The 20,559-nt window shown below is 34.6% G+C and overlaps 1 pseudogene; it reads left to right on the forward strand.

The window, feature by feature from the left end:
* Positions 1-13,647, forward strand: part of LOC143680922 (disks large-associated protein 4-like) — a 53,422-nt pseudogene extending 39,775 nt beyond the window's left edge.
* The last annotated feature ends 6,912 nt before the right edge of the window (positions 13,648-20,559 follow it).

The following is a 20,559-nucleotide window of genomic DNA, read 5'->3' on the forward strand; positions in this document are numbered from 1 at the left end:
GTTTTCATCATGAAATTGAATAACACACACTTTCTACTGAAACTTAATTTCTTTCTGGTTGGTGGATAGCCTCCATGTAGCAGCAATTAGGTGTAAAATTCCATAAAGTTAAGCAGGTAAATATTACTTATACTTTTTAAACATATTTGTCTAAAAATTCTCACAAATAATCTAACATTTTGTTCCAAGTGCTGTTTTATAGATATATTATAAAGCATAGCACAGGCTCATAAAGGCCTATAAAATAGAGATGGATATTTTAAGGATAATAAAAGGGACATCATGTTCCTAACATTCAGGTTAAGAAAAATGACATTACTATATTCTATGAATTGTCCTGTGCCTCTTATGCTTTGCATTTTTCATCCCTTTCCCACAGAGCTAATGATATTCCTGAAACAATTTTGTTAACAGATCTCTTATTTTTATTCTATCCCTCTCTATATATATGATTTATTTTTATGTATTTACTTATATGTGTGTAATTTTGCCAGCTTTGCTCTTTTTTAAATGGAAATATACCGAAAACATTTTGTGACCAGTTTTTCTCCCCCAGTACTTGCACTTAAGACTCATCCATGATGATTGAGGTAATAAATTTATTCATTTCCATTGCCTTTAATATTCCATTGAACCACAATATCTCCATGTAATTATCTGTTCTTCTGCTGCAATGTTTGGTATATATGTGCATGTTTCTCTAGGTTATAAATATAGTAGTGGACTTCCATGTCATAGGATATGTATGTTTCCAAATAGAATAAATGATGCTAAACTGAACCCTTCCCTGACTGACTCATATGTGATCATAGCTTGGTTCCAATCCCCTGGTGCCAAAAAAAAAAAAAAAAAAGTACAATGAATAACTTCATATATGACCTTTTAAGGACTCATAAGTAAGTTGACAATATATTTTATATTCAGGAAGCTTCAAAGAGTAAAAGTATGCTAAAATGATTACAACTGCAATAGTTTGGACTCTATTTACATTGAATGGGTTTATTTCACTGGTGGACCTAGAAAATTTTTTTCTTTTCCAAACCTGTTTCCAAAACTGAAAACTTTCATGGAATTAATTTAAAGAAAACATTCAAAATGTACATTAAACCAAATTTACCAGATTTCCTAGAAGCAGAGTATGTGAGTCATAGCTGCACCACGTGTTTATTATCACATGATGATGTCAGCTCCGTGTGGAATGTGTTACTTCTAGAACCAAAATGGCCAACTTATCAAATGCTACACTCCCTGTACTGTGGTAGGGGACTTATGATTTAGCAATTTGTCTTTTATTTTGGAGGAGATATTCTGCACACCCTCAACCACTAGACTCCTGCAAACTTTACTGAAGTGGCAGGTCCCTAAAACTACATAAGATAGTTTGCCAAGCCCTGGAGTAAATGTATATTACCAAGCCTCCAGCATCCTAGCCACCTTTTGCTCATCTTGTCTCATCAGCCCTTGTCACAGATATAGAGCAGGTGTTGGAAAATTTTTCTCTAAATAGTCATATATATCTTAGAATTTGTGTACAGTGTGTGTCACAGCTTCTCAATTCTGTTTTGTAATGTAAAAAATAGCTATAGACAATATGTAAATGAATGTGTGGGGATGTGTTCCAATAAAACACAGTTGGTTGGACCATATTTGTCCCAGAGGCTGCAGTTTACCAGACCCTGATGTAGTGGATCAATACGATGCTCTGTGGGATATACAGATCCAATAGACATCTTACGACTATTAGAACAGGCAATGAGTTAATAGTTAACATAGTCCTGTGCATTCTATATAAATGCACACTCTTTCTGATTAATTAATTCCATAAAACTTTATTCCTTCTTTGTTTTCTGGTGCAGTAAATAAGCAAAACTTTTTTTTACCCATACTTATATCCTTCTATTTATTGGATGTAATATCCTCTAAACTCTGCAAAACTCTCTGTGGATCAAGCACCCTGAGCTGCCCTTGCAAAACTAGTGAATGATGGAAGCAGACCCTGAAGAGGCCACAATGGCTTGAGGAGCAGCCACTTCCAGCCCAAGGGAAATCCTAGCTTTCACTAGAGAAGTGTCGTCTGCCTCTGTAAACTCTGAGCATTGGTAGAGGAGGTCAATGTCCTTAGGGGAATTAAACTAGGTATCCTTATCCCACATTTCAGGGCTACAACTTTTTCTAGGGTCCTGAGGTACTTCCTTGGCTTTAGCTGAGCATTTACATATCTTAGAAGCTCTGTGACTCCCTCAGACCCTCAGTTTGCTCCTCAGCTGTGCCTGAACCAGATATAAGAGCCTCTTTGTAAACAACTACAGAGGTCACTGGCTCTTGCACTAAGCTTTTATCTATTTTTTTTCTTTGTAATGATTATCAGTTTCTCTTCATCTCTCTTTGCAGTGTATCAGTGCAACATGACACTAACAGACAACTCCAGTATAAGCATTTCTGCTCCGTATGCCTGATTCATCACACTTGCAGTGCATTCTCCTTTACCAGGATGTTTCCTTAAGTCGCCACTGGTGACATCTTATCAGCTTTCCTGTTACCTAGTGCCCGTGAATATCCATGCCTCACTTATAAGACAGGGTGGCATCCTTTTTGTCCATTGAGGAGTGAGAAGCCAGTCTCAAAGCAGTATCTTACCAGCTGTTTTCTTAGACAATTCCTAGCACCACTTGTGCATGTGTTAGTTTGAGCTTTCTGCAAAGCAATAGAGGATACAGAATTAGACGTGTAAGAGATTCATTGAAGAACATGTCTATAAAGAATAAAGAGGAGGGATGCAGAGGAATGAGAGCCCTCAGACACTTTTGCAGGGTCTGACATTTGTGAAGGAGCAATTTGTGCATCTCAATTGTGTAAATAAAAAAAAATCATGGCCCACAGAATAGAATAGAAGGGATTTGCACAAGGGCACCCATCCCAGAAGAGACCAAGCCAGGTTTCAGAGCTGTCTCTCACCACCTCCAAATGTGGCTTTTCTGTAGAGTTCTGCTCCGTTTTCTAAATTTCAGTTCTTCTGCTTGAATCTAACTCAAATGGCTAAAATAGGACTCACTGACTTTTTCTCCTTCCTTGTAAGACTTCTCTTAGTGGCTAATTGATCTTTCTGGCCATCATGCATACAACCCTTCAAAATCTTCTCAACAAACTTCTCCTCAGTTTTTTGCCCAAAAAGTCACAAAGTCCTGTGGATTGTTTGTTTTTTAAACACAATTCAAATTTCTCCTTCTCTTTTTCACCTCATTATCACAGCCTTGGTCTTCGTGGATTTATTATATTTTTAAACAACTCAGCACTTCCCAACTGTTTCTGAAAATGCTAGATTTATTTTGATGATTAACATTCTTCCCTGTTTGTTTATCTCCTTCAGCATAACAACCCAATCTCCAAAACAGCAAAATAGAGTAGAAAAGAATCAAAGACAACAGTTCAATTCTAGAGAATGAACTGGATGCTGGCCCCACCAACACAATGGGGACAGATGAAAGAGGACATAAGCAAACACGACAAATATACGCTTTTGCAATACTAATTCTCTTAAGAAAGTGGCAGCCTCATTTTGGCAAAATACTTGGATGGACCATTTCTTTGAAGAGAGTATATCTCATAATCTAATAAAAAGACTAATAAATAGACTATTTCCCAGACATTCAATTTCTAATTGCCTTGACCCTTAACACTGAATGTAAGGAGACTCCTCCTCATGAGAAAGTAGGAGTGCTTGAGATGAGGGTCAAACGATGTACTTAGTGTCAGATAAATTCTGCTTGAAGCACCTGCCTTGTGGAATTGCCCTTCAGGGACTCAAGAATATAGCATTATGCAAAAATATATTTGAGCAGCTGTATCTGGAAATTTTTTCTCCTGCACATGTTGGCTTAGGTCATAAGAAATCTGTGGTATCCCACTCCAGCAATTGTTTGGAACAGTTTATTTATCCATCTGAATTCTTGGGCAGCCAGAATATGTACCGCTTTGTGCTAGAAGTTTTAAAGGAACCCCAAAACAATATGTTCATTGAGTTGATAGGTTTGCTGACCAGCAACTCTTTATACTTTTTGTCAACATCAATATTTTATAGTTCCATGTGTTCTTCAACCATTCCCATAATCTGATTGGCAATAGCTATTATTCCCAGACAGTCATGGATTAGTTTCCCACAAAGAAAATGGGCTTGGTCACTAGAATTTTATTGCATTAATAGATGATATATAAAAATGACAGATACAACTTTTAATTTTTCTACTTATGTTGTTTCTATATAGCAGTGAAATAAATAGGCTATTACTTTTCAGGATATTGTTTGAAATATACTTCTTTTGCAGTTAAATTGTTATCTCTCTAGGTTAATTTTACAAGCACTGAAATGTTAAAGAAAGATCATTTTGTTGAAAATAGCTTTAGAAATACATTTAAAAAAAAAAAAAAAGAACAACATGATGTCTTTACCTGGTGTGCCATATTTTCCCAGTATTAAAATGTAAAAAGTTCTTAAAATTGCTACATGAAGTTTTCTCACACTCGCTAAAAATGGATTAACTTGTCTCCTCATTGCATTATTTTCCCCCAGGAACTGAGAGGACAATCAAATTCAAATAAAAATCTAAAAAGCACATCAAAAATCATCTTGGTCATTGATTCTCTTTGCTCTGAATAAAAGACACTCCTTTTATTATTTGGGGAGGGATTTCAGTATAGACTGTGAAATACATTTCCTCAGAGAGGGGAAAAATATAACACCTAATCTTTTCCTTGACTCTCTTTTCTTTTGCTTACACAGAGAGCTTGCTGCTTCCTTTTTTTCATGAATTCTAAGTTGTTCTTTATTAGTTTTTACATTTGGAAATCTCTGAAATAAAATATAAAATCAAAGATGTCTGTTAGTTATATGTGTCAGAAACACACATTCCAAGTACTCTTATAACTCTCTCTGAGACCCATGACTCTGGCTGTCTGCCTTCTCTTCCCACTATACCTAGGAGTTGAGAAAAACACTTGCATAGAAAATTGTGCCTGTACAGAGGTGGCAGGCCTTATTGTCTAAAGGGCCCAAGCTTGGCTGGGGCCCCACCACACTATGGAGCTCAGCACAGAGGAGCCAAATATACTCCACAGACCTGAGCAACTCACTTCTGCCTCCATCGTAAAGCATGGATAGAGTCAGGGTTATTATGCATGTTGAATAAGCACTAATGGGTATCCCCTATTTTGTTTCCTACATTGGTATCTGTCTACTCTCTCTGTTTTCTTTGTCAGTCTGGCTAGAAGTTTAGCAAAGTTATTAACTTTCTGAAAAGACTAGCTTTTAGTTTTATTCATTTACACTATTGCTTTCTGTTTTCTTTGGTCTTTGCTTTGTTTAAATGTATCTTCTCTTTTAAAAAAATATATTCTATATTCTGCTTACTTGGTTCATCACTTGCTTTGTTTATCCTTCTAGCTTCTTAAGGTGAAGAAGCTAAGGTCATTGATGAGAAGTCTTTCTATTTTTCTAATACATTGTGTAGTGCTTTTAAAAATTCCCCAAAAGACTCTTTGAGCTGCAAGCCACTAATTTTGATGTGTTGTGTTTTCATTTTTGTTTAGTTCAAAATACATTGTGCTTCTCACATCTTCTGCATTCTCAGTGATTTTCTGTTTATTAACAGTTCTTGAAAGAATTAATTTGAAATATCTAACCATAATTTTGAATTGGTTCCTTTCTCCTTGTAGTACTATCAGTTCTGCCTCTATATTTTGAAGTTCTTTTATATTCACAAATATTTAGATTTTGTTTTTGTCAGTCAAATAAATTAAATGATTTAATGTTATAAAATTTCTGTTTTGTTTCTGGTAAAATTAATTGTTCTGAAATCACTTTGATATTAGTATCACTCTAGCTTTCTTTGAGTAGGACTAGCATGGTATATTTTCCCCTATCCACTTCCCTTCAGTTTATATCCATTTTTAATTTTAAGGTACATTTACATTAAAGAGCATATACGTGAGTATTGCTGCCTTTTGATTGGGATGTTTAGATAATTTATCTTTAATATGTTTATTGAAACTGTTAGGCTTAAATCTATCATATTGTTATTGGTTATCTACCTTTCCCACTTAATATTTATATTTGTCTCGTCTGTTCTTTGGATACTTTTTTTCCTTATCTGCCTTCTTTTGGACTAATTGACTACACTTTATGATTTAATTTAATCTTCTTTGCTGGTGTTTTAGCTGTAACTTTGTTTTGCTTTTTCAGTGTCTGCCCTAGTATTTATAGTATGTCTTTAATTTATCACAGACTACCTGCAAGTGATATTTTAACAATGCCTATATTATAACAGACTTTCATTTGTATACTTACACATCCTCCTGGTCTTTGGGTTTTATTGCCATATGTATATGCCTTTACATATGTTATGAACATCATACCACATTGTTACTATTTGTGCATGACAATTATACCCTAAAGAAATTTGAATAATAAGAAAAAATATATATATTTACATATATAGATACCATTTCCAGTGTGCTTCTTTTCTTTTCATAGATCCATATGTCCATTTAATATAATTTTCCTCCTCCCTAAAGGAGAGGTAGCATTTACCATAGTGAAGGACAACTTATAATAAATTATTTCAACCATTCTGTGTTGGAACATATTTTTCTGGACATAAAATTTTAGGTTTAAGTGTTTATGCTTTTATTTTCTTCTTTCAGTACTTAAATAATGCTGCTGCACTCCATTTCTTCTCAGAATGTTTCTACTGAGAAATCTGGCATAATCCTTTATCTTTATTATTCCGTCCATAGCCATGGTACATTTGTTTTTCTGGTTGCATTTAATATTTTTTCTTTACTAAGGGTTTGGTGCAATTTTTTAATAATTTAACTTGATACAGTTCTCTTCCTCTTTCTTCTTCTTGAAGTTTATTGAACTTTTAAGAGCTGTGGGTTTGTAATTTTCATCAAATTTGAAAAATTTCAGGCATTATTTCTACAAATATGTTTGTATATCCTTTTTTTCTTTGGGGACTACTAGTACAATCATTTATGGCTGCTCAATGTCCCCAGCTTTCTAATCTTTTCTTTGCTTTTTTGTTGTGTTTTGTTCGCCTTGTCTTTTCTTTTTTTTTTGCATGGGTAGGCACCAGGAATCGAACCCAGGGGCATGGCAGGTGAGAATTCTGCCACTGAGCCACCGTTGCACCTGCTCGTGTTCTCTTTGTCTTTTATTTTCAATAGTTTCAACTGTTATGCAGCTAACTACCTGTTATCTTTTGAAATGTCTAATCAAGTGTATCATTCACTGTATTCTTCATCTCAGGTTTCACAATTTTCATATCTAGGAGTCTTATATGGGTCTTTTAACATCTTTCACATTTCCATTTAACATGTACAATAGTTACAAAACAGATATTGTTAACTTTATTCATATCCTTTTCAGCTAATCTACAAATCTGTGCCCATTTTAGGATATTTAATCGATTATCATCCCTCATATTTATGGGTTATAATTTCTGCTTTTGTGCATGCCTGTTAACTTAGGATCAGCTGTCAGACATTGTGAATTTCACCTGGCTTGGATGATGGCTATTTTTGCATTCATATCCAGCTTTTTGAGCTTCCTACTAGGATACAATTACGTTACTTGGAAATGATTTGATCCTTTCAGGTTTTACTTTTTATGGATTGCTTGACACTCCAGGGCTAATTGTTCCTCGCTACTTAGGTAAGGCTTTCCTTCTACTGTACTGCATGCCTCATGAATGGTAAATTTCTTCAATCTGGCTTATGGGAACAGGCACAATTTCTGGCTTGTGTGAGGACATACACTATTATCACTAATGTTTTGGGTTAGTTCTTTCCCCCCGCTCAGATAGCTTCTCCAAATGCATGTGCAGATCAGTTCTTTGTTGACTATTTGAGGATGATTCTCTGTGGCTCTCTGGTGTACTCTCCCTGTGCAGCCCTCTCCTCTGAAACTCTGCCCATCTGTTGTGGAATATCTGAGTACTCAGGTCTATCTCCTCAACTCAAGATAGCTTGATTCTCCATCCCTAGACATCAGATAGGAAACTCTTTAAAGGCATTAAACTGGGGCAGTATTAGGACTCACCCCATTTGTTCATTTGTTTCTCTCATGTCAGGAATTACTATACTTGCTGCCTTATTGCCAGTGTCTTGAAGCTTGTTCTACAAATATTGTTCAAGTTTGTTTGGCAAGCTACAGGTGAGAGGGTAGATCTAGTTCTTATGACTGCTTCTTCTCTGAACGCAGAAGACTTTCATGAAATTCTTGATTATCATTTTTTCTAAGAGTTTAGCCTCTTTGGAACAAGCAGATATTTAAATCTGTCTGACTTTCCCTTTTATGTCCTTTCGTAAATCCTCTCATTCATCTCTGATAAGCACCATTGGCTTGAATTTCAAAGATATGGTGACAGTGCCCTGTAGCTTCTGTGTGTTCCTTAGTACTTGCTGTCCTCAGTTTTTCTTTAACTTCAGTACTCACTAGCTGTCCCCGTAACCTCTTAATTCTTGTATCCCTTGTTCCCACACTGTGATAGGCTTCTCTCTTGGTAACCAACCCATATCCAAAAATGGACTTTCTATTTGATTACTAGGTTGTACACTCTTGAATTGCCAAATACAGCCTTCTCCCTTGATGCACAGGCCATTCCAGCTTTGGCTTTGCATATTTCAGTAGGAAGTGGCATTTGATTATCGTGGAGCACATGTTAGGGTAGTTACAGAGAAGCTAAGAAAAATGAACAGAGCGTCAGAGAAATGAGGAAACCACTAAGGACACCAACATATTGTAATGGAATACCAAATACTGTTTCCATTAGTAATTCATAATGTAACTTTGGGTAATCATTCAATATTCTGTGCCTTGATGTCCTAATTTATTCATTACTTTTATAGATCATAAAGATATTATATTTATTCATATTTTTATAAATCTAAAGGAAAAATACAGTTTCTATTTGACAAAGTAATCTTTTATTTCACTGGAGAGTTTTAGAGATGATCCATAAATATTTGAACAAAATAAAGAGAAAGAGAGAGATCCCTCTAACCAGTAGACCAGAGTATCATGTCCCAGTCAAATTCTGCTTGAAATTTGTTTGTTGAAGTTCTACATTTTCTTTTGATTTCTAAAGCAAAAATGCTTTGCTGGATTTCAATTGTCCTCCTGGATTGTATTGTCTCATTTTTCTAACTAAAGTGCATTAAACCCTAATTCATCTCTGCGCTTTAAGAGTTAATTGCACAGTAACTTTTGTCCTGCCTACCAAAGCGGAGTCATTTATCAACTCAGTTGTAGGTACCAGTTTTCTAGTGACTTTTCAGGGGTCAGATGTTGAAGTCAGCTTTTACTAAATGGAGAAAATGAGAGGAAGTGAAGAGAGAAATGTTGGATCAGGTCTTACATTTAAAAATATCTTTCACCAGGAAAAATCTCACCATCATGAAGATGATAGCAACCACAGGCATTTATGAAATGTCTAGAAAATTACTATGAAGCAACCCTAAGGTCAACAGAATGCATTATAATGTGTCTGCTTGCCAGAGCAATAAATGGTTAGCTGGAAATGGAAGACAGCGGTATATACGTATTATATATATTGATCAGATATTCTGCATGCAGTATTTTTAAAGAATATGATTTAATTAAACCGTCATTCAACTCCCTGCTATTTCCAAGTCAAACAAACTATTTTGATTAGATTATAGATGGAAGTTTATTATATCTCCAAGATAGGTTTCAAATAGATCAAATATAGGACAGTTTTTACACGTATTTTCCTGTGTACAATACATGGGTTCCTCGGTATATTGAATTGTTTTTGTGTATTGGTGTCCTTTGTTGGTAGTGAAAGCACAATTTTTGTGTTTGTTTTTATCTTTTTCATTTTTAGTATTTGCTATTATGATATGTATGTTATATATATATGATATACCAATTACAAGCATGTGGTCAAAGAAAAACCTCAAAAAAACCTTTGCATTTATGGAAACATTTGATGATTTATGATTTTTTCTTATTTTTGCAATAACAAGTATGAGTAGGAGAATGAATTCATATAATAGCTATATTTAACAATTAATTACCTAATTATTTCTACCTCTGCTTTTCTGGAAATATTGAGTAGTCTAATTTTTAGATCAAGATAATATAAAGTATATTTAAAAAGTAATTTCCACAAGTTGTCTGATAGCTTTTCAAAAACATTATTCTCCCTACTCATCCTACTTTTGTCCTAATGGGAAAAAATATAGTAGAGGACCATATTTTTAACAGCACCATTGAGATATAGTTCACATATGTACAATTCACTCACTCAAAGTTTCAAAACCAGTGCCTTTTAGTACATTTGTAGATGTGCTCAGCCACTGCTGCAGTCAATTTTAGAATATTTTCATCTCCCCCAAAATAAACCCTATATAGCCTCCCCAGCCCCAGCTGCAGGCAACCATTTATCTATTCTCTGTCTTTATATACCCATTTCGGACATTTCATAGGAATGGAAATATGTGATCTTTTATGCCTATTTTCTTTCACTTAATATAATGTGTCAGTACATTATTCCTTTTCATGGATGAATAATATTTCATTATGTAGCTATATCCCATTTTGTTTATTTACTGATCAGTTGATTGGACATCTATACTCTTTGCAACTTTTGTTCTGCTAAGAATAATGTTTCTCTAAACATTTGTGTACATGTGTCTGTGTGGATACAAGTTTTCATTTCTCTTGGGTCTATCCCTAAGAATGGAATTGCTGGGTCATATAATAACTCTATGTTTGATCATTTGAGGGTCTGTGGATTGTTTTCAAAGGGGCTGTACCATTTTACTTTACAGCCAACATGATAAATATTCTAATTTTCCATCTCTTTTCCAATGATTGTAGTTATCAGACTTTTTAAATTTTAGCCATATCATTGAGTGTGAAGTGACATCATCTTTTGGATTTAATCTGCACTTTTCTGATGACTAATGATATCAAACATCCTTAAATATGCTTATTTGGGCATAAATATGCCTTTTTTGGAAAAAGTCTATTACCTTTGGCAAATTTTAATTGGATTATTTGTTTTTATAATTATTGAGATGTAAGAGTTGTTTATATATTTTGAATACAAATTCCTCCTCATATATATATATGAACTTGCAAGCATTTATTTCCTATTCCGCATGTTGTCTTTTCACTTTCCTGAGGGCGTCTTTGGAAGCACAAACATTTTTAACTTGGATGAAGGTCGATTTATCCATTTTCCCTTCTGTTGTTCGTTCTTTTTGGTGTCATATCTAAAAGTCACCTGCCAAATTCATGGTTATGAAACTTTATGTCTATGTTTTACACTAATAGTTTTAGAGTTTGTTTTTTTATTTAGTCTTTGATCCATTTACTTAATTTTTATATATAGTGCGATATAGGGGCCCAATTTCGGTCTTTCCCATGTACATACCCAGTTACCTTCATGCTATTTCTTGAAGAAACTCTGTATGATCTTGGCACCTTTGTGCATAATCACTTAACCATGGATATAAGGATTTATTTCTGGCCTCTCATTTTCATGCCACTGATTCATATGCTTATCATGTGCCAGTTTCACAGTGTTTTGATTACCATTGCTTTGCAGAAAGTTTTAAAATCAGGAAGTGTGAGCTCTCCCACTTTGTTCTTCTTTTTTTCAAGATTGTTTTAGCTATTCTGGGTCCATTACAATTCCATATGAATTCGATAATTAGTCTATTGCTACAAAGGATCAGCTGGATTCTGATATTTAATGGCATTTCATTTGTAGATCAGTTTGAGGAGTATTGCCGTTTTAATGATGTTAAGGCTTCTGTCCATGAAATGGGGAGTTTTTTACAATCATTTAGTACTTTTAAAATTTATTTCAGAAATATTTTATAGTTTTCAGAGCAAAATTTTGTTCCTTTACTCCTACTTTGTCAAATTTATTCCTGAACATTTCATTCTTTTTGATGCTAATATAAAGGGAATTGTTTTCTTAATTTCATTTTTGGATTGTCCATTGCAAATGTATAAAAATACAATTGATCTTGTATACAGATCTTGCATCCTGAAACTTTGTTAATCTTGTTTATTATTTTGAATAGTTTTTTTGGTGGATTTCTTAGGATTTTCTATATATAGTATCAATTTCATACTGAATAGAAATAAAGTCTTCATTTCCAGTCAGTTTCTCTTGCCTAATTAATTGCCCTAACTAGAAACTCCAATGGTGAATATAAATGGTGAAACAAATATTCCTGTCTTGTTCCTAGCCAGAGAGGGAAGTTATTCAGTCTTTCAATATTAAGTATAATTCAATTATGGAGTTAGATAGAGGCCATTTATCGTGTCAAGGAAGTTCTTCTCTATACCTCATATTTTTAGTGTCATGAAAGTGTGTTGGATTTTGTCAAATGTTTTTATCTGGATCCATTGAGATGACCTTGTGATTTTTGTTTTTTATCCTATTGACATAATGTATTATATTAACTTTTTCAGATGTTAACAACTAACCTTGTATTTCAGGCTAAATTTCACTTCATTTTAAGTATTTCTGGATTTGGTATGCTAGTATTTAGTTGAAGATTTTGTGTCCAAATTCATGAGACTTTTTTTTCTTCGTTTTTAAGATTATCTTTTGTTATATAAGCACTGCTCCACAGCTTGTCTCCTGTGTCCTTGCCAATGAAACAATGGTAGATTAGTTTAATCTTGCACTTTGATGCCAGAGTCAACATTTTTCTATGATACAAGGCTTTTATATTTTGTCGTAATCACATCTCTGCTGTCTTGGACTTGTTTGTTTTTTCTATCCAAGTGACTGGCATTGTCCTCTTCCCACATAACCAAGTCAAAGACTTGTGGTCATCTCTCTAGCCTTTCACTCCATCACTCCCCACAGCCTGTCAGGGACCATTTTCCTATTGACTCTAGTTCAAACATTTGGAACCTGTTTCCTCTTTCTCACTGCCCCCACCTGACCCCTGGCTGGTGACCTCTTCCTGCTTCCTGCAGAACCAGCACAGCCAGGAACCTACTGCCAAGATGGCTACTGGCTCTTGAAGCTACTTCAGGCTGAGAAGAAGTAGCTGAAAGGCTGGTGCTGCCAGATGGACAAGAAAACAAGAGAACCACCTTTCTGAAGAAGTCTTAAGAAAAGCCCTCAGTGCTGTGGGCCGTGCCCAGCTACTGATGTCCCAGAATTCCACAGTTCTGGAGCCTCTGTGAGCAAAACATGAACCCCAATGCCAACCCAGGACCTGGCAGATTTCTGGGACCTGCTGCAGCTGTCCATCGAGGACATCAGCATGAAGTTTGATGAACTCTACTACCTCAAGGCCAAGAGCTGGCAGCTGGTGGAGACCCTGAGAAGAAAAAGGAAAAGAAGAATTCAACCCTCTCCTGTCCCAAAGAAGCCAGCCAAATTTAAGCTGGCAATAAGCTGAGACAAGGCTTCAGATGCCTGGGACAAGCAGCCCAAGAATGTGCACTAGAGACTCCAGGCAACCAAGCAGGCAGCTTCTGTGTGGCAGAACTCAGTCACACAAAGCACAGACAGCATTGAGATTAATGTAATGTCCCTGAGGTCCAGACTTGGCTTTGAGACCACAAAGGAAGAAAGAAACAATCTCTAAGTCATTAAAAGAACACATAAAAAAATTTAACAAAAAGAGTTTTTTTTTCTTGTGATGGCTTGATCTGATTTTGATGCAGGTTCATACAGATCTTGTAAAATGAGATGGGGAGTGGTCCCTCTTCTTATATTTTTTGGAAGAGCTGGTGAAAATTTTATATTATTTTTTATTTATATGTTTGGTAGAATTTAGAGGTAAAATTCTACCTGGGTTTTCCCAGGATAGAGCCTGGGTTTTCCTTGTGGATAGTTTTACCATTATTGTTATTACCATTCAATCTCTTCACTTGTTATGGGTCTAGTCAGGTTGTCTATTTCTTCTTCAGTTAGTTTTCATAGTTTGTGTCTTTCTAGGAATTTGTCAATTCCATCTAAGTTATTGAATTTGCAGGTGTACAATTGTTCACAGTATTCATTTAATCCCTTCTGTTTCTCTAAGGTAAAATGTAATAATCCCACTTTCAAATCTGATTTTAGTATTTTGAGTCCTTTCCCTTTTTATCTTGCTTAATCTAACCAAAACCAGATCAATTTTGTTGCTCTTTTCAAAGAACCAGCATTTGGTTTCATTAGGCTTCATTTTTCTATATTCTCATTAATTTCTGCTCTAATATTACTATCCCTTCATTTTGTTTACTTTAAGTTTGGTTTTCCTTCTTTTTCCAGTACCTTAAGGGAAAAGATTAGATTATTTATTTGAGTTTTTTTCTCTTCTTAATTTAGACATTTACAGCTTTAAATTTCCTTCTATGCACCAATTTTGCTGTACCCCACTACATTTGATATGTTGTTTTCATTTTTGTTCATCTCAAAGCATTTTCCAATCTCATGTCTGATTTATTGTTTGTCCCATTGTTTGTTAGGAGTGTTTTATATAATTTCCACATGTTTGTGAAATTTAACGAATATTACCTGCTATTGATTTATACTTTCATTCCATTATGATCAGAGGAACTTACTTTGCATTGTTCCTATCATTTTAAATTTGTTGAAGTTTGTTGTATGGACTGTTATATGATTGATTCTGGAGACTATTTCAGAGGTACTTGTAAAGAATATATATTCTGTTGTTCTTAGATGGATCATCCTATAAATGTCTGTTAGATCTAGTTGGTTTACAGCGTTGTTCAACAATACATTACATACTTAAGTTTTATACTTGTTTTTTTAATTATTTAAGAAAAGAAAGATTAAATCCACATTTAAATAGCCTTTTAAACTTACATAATTACCTTTACTGGTTCTTTTTGTTTTTGTTTTGTTTTGTTTTGTAAGATTCAAGTTATTACTTGCTTTCAGCCTAAAGAATTTGCTTTAGTATTTATTATAAGGTAAGTCTTCTAGCAACAAATTCTCCTAGTTTTTTATTCATTTAGAAAGTCACTATTTCACTTTCATATTTGATAGGTAGTTTTGCTGGATATAAGATTCTTGGTTGAGAGCTCTTTTTGTATGAGAACTTTGAATATTTTGTCCCGATACCTTCTGACTTCCATTGTTTCTCTTGAGAAGTCAATTATCAATGTTATTGTGGTTCATTGGAAGCATCAAATCTTGGTGCTTAAAGGTTTTATTCTTATATTTGATTTTCAGCATTTTATTAAAATGTGTCTGTTTGTGGACCTCTATTTTTTAACCTACCTGGAGTTCATTGAGATTTCTAGACAGTAGCTTATTGTTGTTGGGGAGGTTTTAGCCATTATAGCACTTAATAGTTTTCTTCTTTTTCTCTTTCCTCTTCTTCTGGTTCTCCCATTACATATGTTTTGGTGTATTTAGTAGTTTCCCACATTTCTCTGAGGACTTCTTCATTATTTTTCTTTCTATTGTCTTAGCTTACATAATCTTTATCACTATATCTTTAAATTCACTTATTCTTTTAGCTTCCAGTTAAATAAATTGAGCCCCTTTAGTACATTTTTTGTTATTGTATTTTTTAACTCCAAAATTTCCATTTGACTTTTAAAAATAATTTCTATCTCTTTATAGACATCTTCTATTTGATGTGACATTGACATCTTACCTTTTTTTACTCCTTTATTCATAGTTTCCTTTAGTTCTGTGAACATGTTTATAATGGTCATGTTTTAGCCCTTTTCCAATAAATCTGAAATCTGGCCACCTTACAGGAGTTTTCTTGTTTCCTGCTTTAATTTTTGGTGTATGGATCATATTTTCTTGTTTCTTTGCAACTCACATTTTTTTGTGGAAACTGAACTTTTTATACTTACATTGTAGCAACTCTGCATACTGGTCTCATGATCTGGATAAAGGATCAATAGCCTGTGACAGCCAATGTAAAGTCCATATTCCACAAGTGGGTTTTGGATGGCAGAAGAGAGCACCGCCTCTCAGACTCACTCATCCAGCACTCAGCCTTAGCAACAGACAGTAGAGGGCTGGATGACAAATGCTCATGTCCTATTACTCTAGGGAATAAAGCCCTCTGGCTGGAAGCTGGTGGAAGGGGAGCCCTATGTTCTTAGCTTTTGCATTCTGCATTGGAATCACCACCTTGTTGAACTGGGAAAAAGAAAGGAGGGAATAACCTTTTACCAAATACCACAGATACTTACTTTTCTTACTCAGATTTCATAGAAGTTCTTTAATATATGGTTCTTCACTCTGCTGTTTGCTTTTAGAACCATTCCCAATGACTTTATATGTGTGTGTGTGTGCGTGTGTTTAATAGTTTTCACCAGCTTCACTGGGGGTCAGATTAGCAGACCTCCTCCGTTGTCACTGGGAAGTCAGTTTCCCCAGAGGAGAATTTTAAAGTGATTGTTAAGTCTGTTTCTTTCAATGTCTCACATTTAACAAGAGAGGAAGTGATATTTCAGTTAATTATGCATCTCTGAAGTGAATATTCTGGTATACCACCCGACCACCCCTCCAGTAAAAAGATTCCTTGGCTGCTGGAAGTACTGCCAACAGGCAGCTCTCAGCTGGGTCCCTCAAAGCTGCTCTTGACTGAAGGAAACCACTTTGCAACAAGACTATAAATCCTTCATGGGGCAGCTGACATCAAATGATTGGTCAGGGTAAAGGAGAAAAACCTAGCTCCCTTGCACCAACTGGGGCAATGCTGGGGGTGGGGGGTGGGTGGGTTTTCTAGTTTTACAGGTTGAGGTCTTTGTGGTAGTACTGCTCAGTTCAAATTCTTCCATTGTCCAAACCTATCCCCTTCACTCCCTTAGATATGTTCATCCCCCCAAAACACTCCATTATATTCCCTGCTCACTATTTGCTCTTCAGAAAATCCAACTGCAGTAACTGGGCATCAGTAGAAATGTTTTTAAGTCCTTCTTAGGCTACTAGTTCTATTACATTTATAGAAAAAAACAGTCAATAAAATTTGCTACCATAGTTGCCTCTTGTGCTGGTTTGAAAGGATGCATGGCCTCTAGAAAAGCCATTTTTTAATCTTAATCCCATTTTGTAAAGGTAGCCAATTCTTCTAATCCCTATTCAGTATAGTATGTTTGAAACTGTAATTAGATCATCTCCCTGGAGATGTGATTTAATCAAGAGTGGCTGTTTAGCTGGATTAGATGACGACATGTCTCCACCCATTTGGGTGGGTCTTGATTAGTTTCTGAAGTCCTATAAAAGAGGGAACATTTTTGAGAATGAACGATTCAGAGAGAGCAGAGCAGAATGACATAGCCATGAGAAGCGGAGTCTGCCAGCCAGTGACCTTCAGAGATGAAGAAGGGAAATGCCTTCTGGGTGCTTTATGAAACAAGAAGCCAGGAGAAGAAGCTAGCATATGATGCTGTGCTCACCATGTATCCTTCCAGATGAGAGAGAAACTCTGATTGTGTTCACCATGTGCCCTTTCACTTGAGAGAGAAACCCTGAACTTCATCAGCCTTCTTGAACCAAGGTGTCTTTCCCTGGATGCCTTAGATTTCTATAGACTTGTTTTAATTGGGACATTCTCTTGGCCTTAGAACTGTAAACTAGCAACTCATTAAATTTCCCTTTTTAAAAGCCATTCTGTTTCTGGTATATTGCATTCTGGCAACTAGCAAACTAGAACACCTCCCTTACAAAATGAGGCATTTAATTAAAAGTTTAATTAAATTTAATTAAAGCACAATAATAAATATTTTCTGATCCACAATCTATGTGATATTTCATTTCTTTTTTGTAAAATAAATAGAAATATGGTGAGAAGTCCTTGAATAGAAGAGTAGGAGCAATGTAGTGTGAGAGAGAAAGAGAAACTATATTTTGAGAAAAAATAAACAGTGTTTTCAACCAGGAATTTCAATACCTTGATCAAATATTTGCAACTTGACTCAATAGCAGAGAGTGTTTTCGCATCACTGGTAAGTAACTAGTCTAAAACAAAGATTACCCTTTGATAAAACAGAAGAAGAGAGGAATATAAAGGAATTTATTCTTGCTTGCACACTCACTATTATGCTATAAATTAGAAACATCCAATCAAATGTTGAATACAATACATACAAGGGGTGCTGCAATTCAAAACAGGTTAGAAAGATGACCTTGACTTTTCTTCCAATTTAATACAAGTCTTCCTGAGTAAACTTGCCCAGAGAGTAGATTGCTGAATAGACAAGATAATTAATTTTGACTGGTCCAATTCTGCTGTTTAAAGAAAATAACTAACCTTTGCATAAGAGTTGCAAAACAAGGCTTGTACAACAATTAGCTTTAGGATGGCATCACAAAGGTCACCTTGATTTAGTTAGCTGGGTAGTCAGTAGGTACTTTACTGAGTTCAATATTCCACAGATTGATCAGAAAAGAAACTTTTAATGTCTTTAATGGGGTTGTTAGGGATATTACTGAATGAAATTAAACTGAAGGACAATCTCAACAAACCTTTTTTAGTTCTAATAGCATACCCCCGGGAAAGTTAATAGCTAGTGCAAATTGATGCCTATTTCCTGAATCTCATTTTCTTTATCTGGCTTAAATAGATAATAGATGATTACATTGACTATAAATTAGAAGGATTGCCTGTTTTCTAAACTTGACCCTTATAAAAATAATGCATAAACTTTTATAAATTCAAGGAGAATTTTTATGGACAATCAGTACTTAGAAAAAGCTGGTGCATGTTTTCTATAGGCAAAAACAAAATTGTAACATTTTCAAGTTGGAATGACATTAGTGAATTTATGATTCAGCTTTAGATCCAAATTTCAATTTTTGAGAAAAATCTGCAGATGACTAAGTGTAACTTGAAATTCTCAAGTCAAGGAAAGTGTCAACTAAAAAAGACAGCCTCTCCAAATAGTTTGACAGTATACACTTTTATGTACTGCCTTCAAAATGAAGGGACTCTATGGTGGTGCCATGGAATGAGCTCTAAAGACAGGTCAGGGATTGCTTATTCTCTCAGAGAGTTTGCTACGTCTTAAGACCCTCTCATCCTTACTTTGATCTTAATTTGAATACAGAATACTTATACAGGCATTATCTCTTTATCAGAACCAATTAAGATAAAATGTGTAAAAGCAATCAAAAATTATAAAACAATACATAGACTAAAGATATTTAGGAGATATTACTATTCCTTATTCAAACTTGACTTTATTTTACCCTTTAAATAGAAAGAATAACCCTTTGGTTATAATGATCTCTTGGTTGTTGCTAAAATAAATGAAACAAACCTAAGATATGCAAGGTCCCCTTAAGTAATTAAGAACAAACATGTAGAGCAAATGGGAGTTTAGGATGTCCTATGATATATTTAACATAAACTTCTCATGACATATATTAAAAGACAAAAATTGAAACACACATATAAAACTAATAAACCAACATATAAGTTTTGCAAGGTTGCAGGATACTAGATCAGCATACAAAAATCAATCTATTCACAACAGCATCAAAGATAATAAAATACTTATGAACAGATTTAATACATTGAAAACTATAAAATATTCCTGAAAGTAATTAAAAATCTAAATAATTATAAAGAAATTCTATGCTCATGGTTGGAAGAGTTGAAGTTAAGACATTATTTTCTCCCAAAATTGATCTATAGATTTCAACAGAATCCTATCAAAACTCTTTTGTAGGTGTTGAAAATTGATAAAAATGTAAAGATCCTAGAAGCCACAACTTTTTCAGTAAAGTTGCAGAAAGTTGGACAACTTACATGCACAATTTCAAGCATACTATAAAGTTAGAACAATGAAGACTGCACTGTTGGCAACAGGATTGGCTTAAAGGTCAATGGAGAAGAACTGAGAGTCCAGATATTAATCTTTATATCAATGGTCAATTGTTTTTGACAAAAGTGCCCACACAATTCAATGAGGAAATGATCATCTTTACATGAAAGCTGTCAAGACAATTGGATGTGTACATGCAAAGGACAAACAAACAAAAAAACCCACAAATAAAAATTAAAAACCATCATCCTTACATTATACATAAAAAAATAGCTGAAAATGGATTATAGACCTACACATAAGATCCAGTAATAGAGCTCTTCTTAAAAGAAATCATAGAAGAAAATCTGTATGACCTTGGATTAGAAAAGAGTTCTTAGATGTGACACCAAATGAAAAGGAAATAAAAGAATTTTTTAAAAAGAAATCAGCCTTTGTTGCAATTTGAAACCTTTTGGCACTTCAAAAGACAATGTTAAAATAGAACATCAAACCACAGATTGGGAAAAAAAAATATTTCCAAATCATTCATCTATTAAAGGACTTGTAGTCAGAATATATTAAGAAGTCTTATATAAGAAGACAAACAATCCTACTTAAAAATGGACAAAATACTTGAATAGGCCTTAAACAATAAAGACATTTATGTAGCTAAAAAGCATGTCCAAAGCTGTCTGATACCATTAATCACATTATACAATCAAACTATGAACACAGCTTTAGAGTACCATTCACCTACTACAATGTTGATGATGCAA

This window comes from Tamandua tetradactyla, chromosome 1 (assembly GCF_023851605.1).
Source record: "Tamandua tetradactyla isolate mTamTet1 chromosome 1, mTamTet1.pri, whole genome shotgun sequence".
Classification (NCBI taxonomy): domain Eukaryota; kingdom Metazoa; phylum Chordata; class Mammalia; order Pilosa; family Myrmecophagidae; genus Tamandua; species Tamandua tetradactyla.